This window comes from Elephas maximus, chromosome 1 (assembly GCF_024166365.1).
Source record: "Elephas maximus indicus isolate mEleMax1 chromosome 1, mEleMax1 primary haplotype, whole genome shotgun sequence".
Taxonomy (NCBI): Eukaryota; Metazoa; Chordata; class Mammalia; order Proboscidea; family Elephantidae; genus Elephas; species Elephas maximus.
The window spans coordinates 90,884,028-90,894,462 of record NC_064819.1 but is presented as its reverse complement, the minus strand read 5'-3'; positions in this window follow the sequence as shown (position 1 = coordinate 90,894,462).

Genomic DNA, 10,435 nt, shown 5'->3' with positions numbered 1-10,435 from the left:
AGGGCCCTTGTCCTATGGGTCACGCCAACTATGTGGACACTTGGCCATGGAGGTCTGGGGCTCTGGCTTCTGGCCAGTCTTTTCTCATCTATGCTGGAACTTCATTTAAATATTGATCAACTTTCTTCCAAGTTTCCCTTTTTCCAGACTGCATTCTGGGTTCTAGTCCTGGATCTAGATAGAACAAGGTAGTTGTGTGTGGTCCAGGGTAGGTCACTTACCTGGGCCTCTGTTTTCGTTTTTTATAATCAGTGACACAATCATATGGTTGAAAACAACATGTGTCAGCCATGCTGAGTTCTGAAACGAATAAGGCATAGACCCTACCCTCAAGGAGTTCATGGTTTAGTAGAAAAAACACCAATAATAATATAATGCTTCTGTACCAAAAAAAACAAACCCACTGCCGTCGAGTCGATTCCGACTCATAGCAACCCTATAGGACAGAGAAGAACTGCCCATAGAATTTCTAAAGAGCGCCTGGTGGATTTGAAATGCTGACCTCTTGGTTAGCAGCTGTAGCACTTAACCACTATGCCACCAGGGTTTCTACTATTTCTATGGCATTAAGTAAATTATAAAGGTTATTTTACATGTATTCATTAAACTGTCATAACTAAGGTAGATAGTACTGTAATCATTCCAAAGGTTAATTCACCCACCAAACATTTGCTGAGCAATTACTAATTACCAGTCATTGTGAAGTGGTAAGCGAAATAGAAATGGCTCTTTGTGAGGCTCACAATTTATTAGAGAATGGAAACAATTAAATAGAGAATTCAAAACAGTGTGATAAGTGCTAAGAGAAGGGTGGTACAGGATCCCATGGGTAATGGTTCCATAGAGGAGGGGTTTTGGGGTGCTGATTAGGAAGGGGTGGGGGCAGGGTTTGAAGCTGTGTATAGCAAATTACATAAGACTGCAAAAACATCAGTGATCCAGGATAAAAAATTGCTATGGGAACACCCAGTAGGGGCAGTTAAGCCAGTTTCGGCGTCCTAGAAGACAGAAGTCCAAGCTAGGCCTGAAGACAGCAGGAGTTAGCCAGCCAAAAGGAGGGGAAGAGCATTCCAGACAGAGGGAACAGCAAAGGTCAAGGAACAAGCTCATGATGACTTTAGAAGGCTGTGACTTGTTCAGCATGACTGGGGTAGAAGGAAGCAAGGGTGAAGTAGTGAACGGTGAAGCTGAAAAGGTAGGCTTAGTCCTGCTCTTGCTGGGCCTTGTCAGCCGTGTTACAGATGCAGGGCTTTATCCAGAAGAATAGTGAAACATTTTAAGCCTAGGATTGAGAAAGGTCTGTGCCTCAGAAAGCTCACTGTGATTGCAGCGTGGAGACTGGCTTGGAAAGGGGAGAGATCAGAGGTTTTGCAGCAATCTCAGTGGGAAAGAATAGAAAGCAGAATTAATATGGTAGGTAGAAAGGAAAGAAATAGTTTTAAGGGATGCTTAGGCGGTAGAATTAACAGATTTTAAGTGTCGTTTTGCTGTGTGGGGGAGGGAGAGGGAAGAGTTAGGGTGTACCCAGACTTGGGCAGCTGGCTGGGTTGTGGGGCCGTTTCCTGAGACAGGGCTTATACAAGTGGCGCTTGGGGAAAGAGGTCGTGGCTGGAGATAGAGATTTGGGCATCATCAATGTATGGGTGGGAGGAGAGTAACTGAGATCATCCGCAGAGAGTGTGTTGTAGAAGGCTGAGGAAGAAAATGAAGAACATACAAAAAGAGGGCAGGGAAAGAGGACCTAGAGAGGCAGTGGCAACGAAAGCTAAGGAAGAAGGGACTGTGCAGTATGGAATGCTGCTGAGGGTCATGAGATGAAGAAGGAAGAGTGCTCACAGGGTTTGGCAACAAGGGAGGCCTTGGTGATCTTGGTGGGAGCAGTTCCATTAGAGAACGGTTCCATCTGAGCTCAGAGGCCAGATGTCGGTGGGTTGAGGTGTACTTTGGAAAGAGAAAGTGGAGGTGGTGGGGGTAAAGATATAATTTTCACTGAGTTTGGCTGTGATTGCAATGAAAGAGAAATAGGGAGAAGAGTATATGGGATTGAGGGACTTGTGTGTGTGAGTGATTTAGGTGAAAGTTTACAGAATAAATTAGTTTCTCATTCAACAGTTAATGCACAAATTGTTTTGTGACATTGGTTGCCAACCTGTTATGTGTCAGTACTTTCCCCTTCTCCTTCCTAGGTTCCCTGTTTCCATTTGCCCAGTTTTCCTGTCCCTTCCTGCTGTCTCGTCGTTGCTTATGGGATGGTGTGCCCATTAGTCTCCTGTACATGGTTGAACTATGAAGCACGTCTCTCACACATGTTATTGTTGGCCCTACAGACCTGTCTAATCTTTGGCTAAAGGGTGAACCTCAGGAGTGACTTCAGTACTGAGTTAAAAGGGTTTCTGGAGCTTATACTCTTGGGGTTTCTCCAGCCTCTGTCAGGTCAGCAAGCCTGGTCTTTTTTTGTAAATTTGAATTTTCTGCTTTTCTTTCCCACTGTGTCTAGGACCCTCTATTGTGATCCCTGCCAGGGCAGTTGGTGGTGGTAACCAGGCACCATCTATTTGTTCTGGGCTCAGTCTGGTGGAGGCTGTGGTTGTTGTGGTCTACTAGTTCTTTGGACTAATCTTTTCCTTGTGTTTTCTTCGTTGTCCTTTGCTCCAGCTGGGATGGGACCATAAGATGTATCTTAGATGGCCACTCGCAGGCTTTTAAGACCCCAGTCACTACTCACCACAGTTGGATGTAGAACGTTTTCTTCATAGACTATGTTATGCCAGTTGAGCTAGATATCCCCCGAGACCATGGTCTTCAACCCTCAGCCCAGTAGCTCCATCTCTCAGGGCATTTGGATGTGTCTATGACGCTTCTATGACTTTGCCTTGGTCAAGTTCTGCTGACTTCCCCAGTATTGTGTACTGTCTTACCCTTCACCAAGTTACCACTTGTCTGCTATCTACTTAGTGTTTTTCCCTTTCCATCCCTCCCTTCCCTCATAACCATCAAAGATTGTGTAAAACTTTTCTTGAGTTTTTATAATAGTGGTCTCATACAATGTTTGTCCTTTTGTGGTTGACTTATTTCACTCAGCACAATACTCTCCAGATTCAACCATGTTGTGAGATGTTTTGCAAATTCATCCTTTTTCTTTATGGTTGTGTAGTATCCCATTGTGTGTATGTACCATAGTTTGTTTATCCATTCATCTGCTGATGGGCACTTAGGTTGTTTCCATCTTTTTGCTATTGTGAATAATGCTGCAAAGAACTGGGTGCACATAAGTCTATTCATGTGACGACTCTTTTTTCTCTAGGATATATTCCTAGGAGTGGAATTGCTGGATTGTATGGTATTTCTATTTCTAGTTTTTTAGGGAAGCACCATATCGTTTTCCAAAATGGTTGTACCATTTTGCATTCCCACCAGCAATGCATAAGAGTTTTAGTCTCAGTGAAATCTCTCCAGCATTTGTTATTTCCTGTTTTTTTGATTTTTGCCAGTAATCTTGGGATGACATGGTATCTCATTGTTGTTTTGATTTGCATCACTCTAAAGTTTTTTTTTTTTTTAACGGGTAGTGATTGAGACAATCTCCTCATGTGTGTGTTAGCTGCCTGAATGTCTTTGGTAAAGTGTCTGTTCATATCCTTTGCCCATTGTTTAATTGGATTGTTTGTTGTTTTATTGTAGAGGTGTTGGATTTTTTCATAGATTTTAGACATTAGACCTTTGTTGGATACATCATAGCCAAAAATTTTTTCCCAGTATCTTTTTAATCTTTTGGTAAAATCTTTTGATGAGCATAAGTTTTTAATTTTTAGGAGGTCCCATTTATCTAGCTTATTTTCTGGTGTTTGTGTGTTGTTAGTTATGCTGTTTATGCCGTATATTAGGGCCCCTGGTGTTGACCCTATTTTTTCTTCCATGAAATTTATAGTTTTTGGTTTTATATTTAGGTCTTTGATCCATTTTGAATTAGTTTTTGTGTATGGTGTGATGTATGGGTCCTGTTTCTTTCTTTCTTTTTTTTTTTTTTTTAACAGATGGACATCCAGTTTTGCCAGCACCATTTGTTAAAAAGACTATATTTTCCCCCATTTAACGAACTTTTGGGCCTTTGTCAAAGATCAGGCAGTGTATGTGGATGGATTTAATCTGAGTTCTCGATTCTGCTCCATTGGTCAATGTGTCTGTCACTGTACAGTTATACAACAACTGTACAGTTGTACAGTTTTTCATAGTATTTCGTTATGATCCTTTTTATTTCAGTTAGGTCTGTTGTAATGTCCTCCATTTCATTTCTTATTTGGGTTATTTGCTTCTCCTGTTTTTCTTTTGTCAATTTGGCCAATGGTTTGTTGATTTTGTTGACCCTTTCAAAGAACCAACTTTTGGTTTTGATGATTCTTTCTACTGTTTTTCTATTCTCTATGTCATTTATTTCTGCTCTGATCTTTATTATTTTCTTTCTTTTGGTGGCTGTAGGCTTCTTTTGTTGTTCTCTTTCTTTTTTTATTGTACTTTAGATGAAGGTTTACAGAGCAAACCAGTTTCTCATTAAACAGTTAGTACACATATTGTTTTATGATATTGGTTAACAGCCCCACAACATGTCAACACTCTCCTTTCTCGATCTTGGGTTCTCTGTTTATCAGCTTCCCTGTTCCCTCCTGCCTTCTAGTCTTTGCCCCTGGGCTGGTGTGCCCCTTTAGTCTTGTTTTGCTTTATGGGCCTGTATAATCTTTGGCTGAAGGGTGAACCTCAGGAGTGACTTCGTTACTGAGCTAAAATAGTTTCTGGGGGCCATACTCTCAGGGTTTCTCCAGTCTCTGTCAGGACAGAAAGTCTGGTCTTTTTTTGTGAGTTAGAATTTTGTTCTACATTTTTCTCCAGCTCTGTCCAGGGCCCTCTATTGTGATCCCCGTCAGAACAGTCAGTAGTTGTAACCAGGCACCATCTAGTTGTACTGAACTCAGTCTGGTGGAGGCTGTGGTAGATGTGGTCCATTAGTCCTTTGGACTAATATTTTCCTTGTATCTTTGGTTTTCTTCATTATCTCTTGCTCCCGAGGGGGTGAGACCAGTGGAGTACCTTAGATGGCCACTCACAGGATTTTAAGACCCCAGACGCTACTCGCCAAAGTAGAATGTAGAACATTTTCTTTATAAGCTATGTTATGCCAATTGAGCAAGATGTTACCTGAGACCACGGTCCCTACAGCCCTCAGCCCAACAATTCTGTCCCTCAGGGAATTTAGACGTGTTTTTATGGAGCTATAGGGTTGCTCTGAGTCGGAATCGACTCGATGGCAATGGGTTTGGTTTTTTTGGTTTTATGGAGCTTCCAGTACAAGTTGTGCTGGCTTCCCCAGTATTGTGTACTGTCTTACCCTTCACCAGAGTTACCACTTACCAATTGTCTATTTAGTGTTTTTCCACCCCTCCCACCTTGTAACCATCAAAGATTGTTTCTTTTTGTGTGTAAACCTTTTCACGAGTTTTTATAGTAGTGGTCTCATACAATTTTTGTCCTTTTGTGTTTGACGTATTTCACTAAAGCATAATGCCCTCCAGATTCACACATGTTATGAGATGCTTTGCAGATTCATCATTGTTCCTTATCATTGTGTAATACTCCATTGTGTATATGTACCATAGTTTATTCATCTGTTTGTTGGTGGATGTCTAGGTTGTTTCCATCTTTTTATTATTGTGAACAATGCTGCAATGAACATGGGTGTGCATATGTCTATTCATTTGAGGACTCTTACATCTCTAGGATATATTCCTAGGAGTGAGGTTGCTGGATCATATGGTACTTTTATTTCTAGCTTTCTAAGGAAGCACCATATAGTTTCCCAAAATGGTTGTATCATTTTATGTTCCTGCAGCCTCTCCAACATTTGTTATTTCCTGTTTTTTTTTTTTTTTTTATTTGTGCCAGTAATGTTGGGGTAAGATGGTATCTCATTGTGGTTTTAATTTGCATTTCTCTAAGGGCTAGTGATCCCCAGCATTTCCTCATGTATCTGTTGGCCACTTGAATGTCTTCTTTGGTGAAGTGTCTGTTCATTTCCTTTGCACATTTTTTAAATTGGATTATTTGTCTTTTTACTGTACAGGTGTTGGATTTTCTTGTAGATTTTAGAGATTAGACCTTGTCTGATTTGTAATAGCCAAATTTTTTTTTCCCAGTCTGTAAGTTCTCTTTTTACTCTTTTGGTGAAGTCTTTTGATGAGCATAAGTGTTCAGTTTTTCGAAGATTCCAGTTATCTAGCTTATCTTCTGGAGTTCGTGTGTTGTTGGTTATGGTTTGTTTCCTGTTAATGTTGAGTATGAGGGTTTATAGCATTGATCCTATTTTTTCTTCTATGAGCTTATAGTTTTTGGCTTTATATTTAGGTCTTTGATCCATTTTGAATTAGCTTTTGTATATGGTGTGAGGTATGTGTCCTGTTTTATTTTTTTGCAGATGGACATCCAGTTTTCCCAGCACCATTTATTAAAAAGACTCTCTTTTCCCCACTTGATGGACTTTGGGTCCTTGTTGAAGATCAGGTGACCATAGGTAGATGGATTTATATCTGGGTTCTCAATTCTTCTCCATTGGTCAATGTATCTGTCATTATACCAGTACCAGGCTGTTTTGACTACTGTAGCTGTATCGTAGGTTCTGAGGTCAGGTAGTGTGAGTCCTCTTTCTTTATTCTTCTTCTTCAATAGTGCTTTACTGAACTAAAATAGGAAGAAACCATAGGAATTGTGTGGGACTCTATCAAGAGGAATAAACTACAAGTGATTGGAGTACCAGTAACAGAAAATACAGAGAGAGTTGTTGAAGATTTGTTGGCAGAAAACTTCCCTGATATTGTGAAAGATGAGAAGATAACTATCCAAAAATCTCATCAAACCCACACAAGGTAGATCCCAAAAGAAAGGCACCAAGACATATTATAATCAAACTTGCCAAAACCAAAGATAAAGAGAGAATTTTAATAGCAGCTTAGGGATAAATGAAAAGTCATCTACAAAGGACAGTCAATAAGACTAAACTCGGACTACTCAGCAGAAACCATGCGGGCAAGAAGGCAATGGGATGACATATATAAAGGCTTGAGGGAAAGAAATTGCCAGCCAACAATTATATATCCAACAAAACTGTCTCTCAAATATGATGGTGAAATTAGGGCATTTCCAGATAAACAGAAGTTTAGGGAAATTGCAAAAACCAAACCAAAATTACAAGAAATACTAATGGGAGCTCTCCAGTTACAAATTAATGCCATCAGGTAACAACCCAAGTCTAGAACACAGTACAGGACAACCAGATATCAACCCCAAGGAAGTCACAAAAATAATCAAAGCTAAAACACTGAAACTAGGGAAACAGAGACATCAATATGTAAAAGATGACAACATTAAAGCAAAAAAGAGGGACTAAAAATGTAGTCATGTATCTGTCATATGGAGAGGAAGTCAAGGTGATATAAAGAAATAAAAGATTTGTTTAAACTTAGAAAAATAGGGCTAAATATTAAGGTAACCAAAAACGAAACTGACAATCCTACAAAGCAAAATAAAATGCAAAGCAAACAAACAAAAATGTAAAGACTCAGCAAATACAGAATCAGCAACAATGAAAAAGATGAAAAGAAAATACATAAAAAGAACTCAGCACAGAAGATTAAGTGGAACAAAGAAACTGTCAACAACACAAAAAAAAGACATCAAAATGACAGCACTAAACTCATGTGTATCAATAATTACACTGAATGTAAACAAACTAAATGCACCAATAAAGAGACAGAGAGTAGCAGAATGGATTAAAAAAAAACACAATCCATCTGTATGCTGCCTACACGAGACACACCTTAGACTTAAAGACATAAAAAAACTAAAACTCAAAGGATGGAAAAAAAAATACCAAGCAAACAACAATCAAAAAAGAGCAGGAGTAGAATATTAATGTCTGACAAAATAGACTTTAAAGTAAAATCCAACACAAAGGATAAGGAAGGACACTATGTAATGATTAAAGGGCCAATATACCAGGAGGATATAACCATAGTAAATATTTACGCACCCAATGATAGGGCTCCAAAATACATAAAACAGACTCTAACAGCATTGAAAAGAGAGATAGACAGCTCCTCAATAATAGCAGGAGACTTCAACATACCACTTTCAGTGAAGGACAGATCATCCTGAAAGAAGCTCAATAAAGACACGGAAGATGTAAATGCCACAATCAACCAACTTCATCTCATAGACATATAGAAAACGCTCCACCTAACAGCAGCCAAGTATACTTTCTTTTCTGACACACATGAAATATTGTCCAGAATAGGCCACATATTAGGCCATAAAGAAAGTTTTAACAGAATCCAAAGCATTGGAATACTACAAAGCATCTTTTCTGATCATAAAGCCCTAAAAGTAGAAATCAATAACAGAAAAAACAAGGAAAAAAAAAAATCAGACACAGAGACTGAACACCTTGCTCAAAAACTACTGGATTATAGAAGAAATTAAGGATGGAATAAAGAAAATCACAGAATCAAGTGAGAATGAAAACACATCCTACCAGAACTTTGGGACACAGCAAAAAGCAGTGTTCAGAGGTCAATTTACCACAATAAATGCACACATCCAAAAAGAAGAAAGGGCCAAAATCAAAACATTAACCCTACAATTGGAACAAACAGAAAGAGAGCAGCAAAAGGAGCCCTCGGGCACCAGAAGAAAGCAAATAATAAAAATCAGAGCAGAATAAAATGAAATAAAAAATAGAAAAACAATTGAAAGCATTAACAAGACCAAAAGCTGGCTCTTTGAAAAGATCAACAAAATCGATAAACCACTGGACAAACTGCAAAAGAAAAACAGGAGGGGAAGCAAATGACCTGAGTAAGAAATGACATGGGTGATATCAAAACAGACCCACTGAAATTAAAAGAATTATAACAGAATACTATGAAAAATTGTACTCTAACAAATTTGAAAGCCTAGAGGAAATGGATGAATTTCTAGAAACACACTACCTACCTAAACTAACACAAAAAGAGGGAGAACAACTAAATAAACATATAACAAAAGAAGAGATTGGAAAGGTAATTAAAAAACTCCTAACAAAAAAAAAAGCCCAGGCCCTGACATTTCACTGGAGAATTCTACCACGCTTTCAGAGAAGAGTTAACACCACTACTACTAAAGGTATTTCAGAGGATAGAAACGGATGGAATACTCCCAAACTTATTCTATGAAGCCAGCATAACCCTGATACCAAAACCAGGTAAAGACACCACCAAAAAAGAAAATTACACACCAATATCCCTCATGAACATAGACGCAAAAATCCTCAACAAAATTCTAGCCAATAGAATTCAACAGCACATCAAAAAAATCATTCACCATGACGAAGCGGGATTCATACCAGGTATGCAGGGATGGTTTGACATTAGAAAAACAATCAATGTAATCCATCATATAAATAAAACAAAAGACAAGAACCACATGATCTTATCAATTGATGCAGAAAAGGTATTTGACAAAGTTCAACATGCATTCATGATAAAAACTCTCAGCAAAACAGGAATAGAAGGGAAATTCCTCAGCGTAACAAAAGGCATTTATACAAAGCCAACAGCCTACATCACCCTAAATGGAGAGAGTCTGAAAGCATTCCCCCTGAGATTGGGAACCAGACAAGGATGCTGTTTATTACCACTCTTATTCAACATTGTGCTGGAGGTCCTAGCCAGAGCAATTAGGCCAGATAAAGAAATAAAGAGCATCCAAATTGGTAATGAAGAAGTAAAAGTATCTCTATTTGCAGATGTTATGATCTTATACACAGAAAACCCTAGAGAATCCACAAGATAACTGCTGGAACTGATAGAGGATTTCAGCAAAATTTTAGGATACAAGATAAACATAGAAAAATCAGTTGGATTCCTCTACACCAACAAAGAGAACTTTGAAGAGGATATCACCAAATGAATACCATTTATAATAGCTCCCAAGAAGATGAAATACTTAGGAATAAATCTAACCAGAGATGTAAAAGACCTATACAAAGAAAACTACAAGACACTACTGCAAGAAACCAAAAGAGATCTATATAAGTGGAAAAACATACCTTGCTCATGGATAGGAAGACTCAACATTGTGAAAATGTCTGTACTACCTAAAGCGGTCTACAGATACAATGCAATCCCGATCCAAATTGCAATGGCATTTCTCAATGAGATGGAGAAACAAATCACCAACTTCATATGGAAAGGGAAGAGGCTCTGGATAAATAAAGCATTACTGAAGAACAACAAAGTAGAAGGCCTCATACTACCTGATTTTAGAACCTATTATACCATCACAGTAGTCAAAACAGCATGGTACTGGCACAAGAGATACGTAGACGAATGGAACAGAATTGAGAATCCAGACA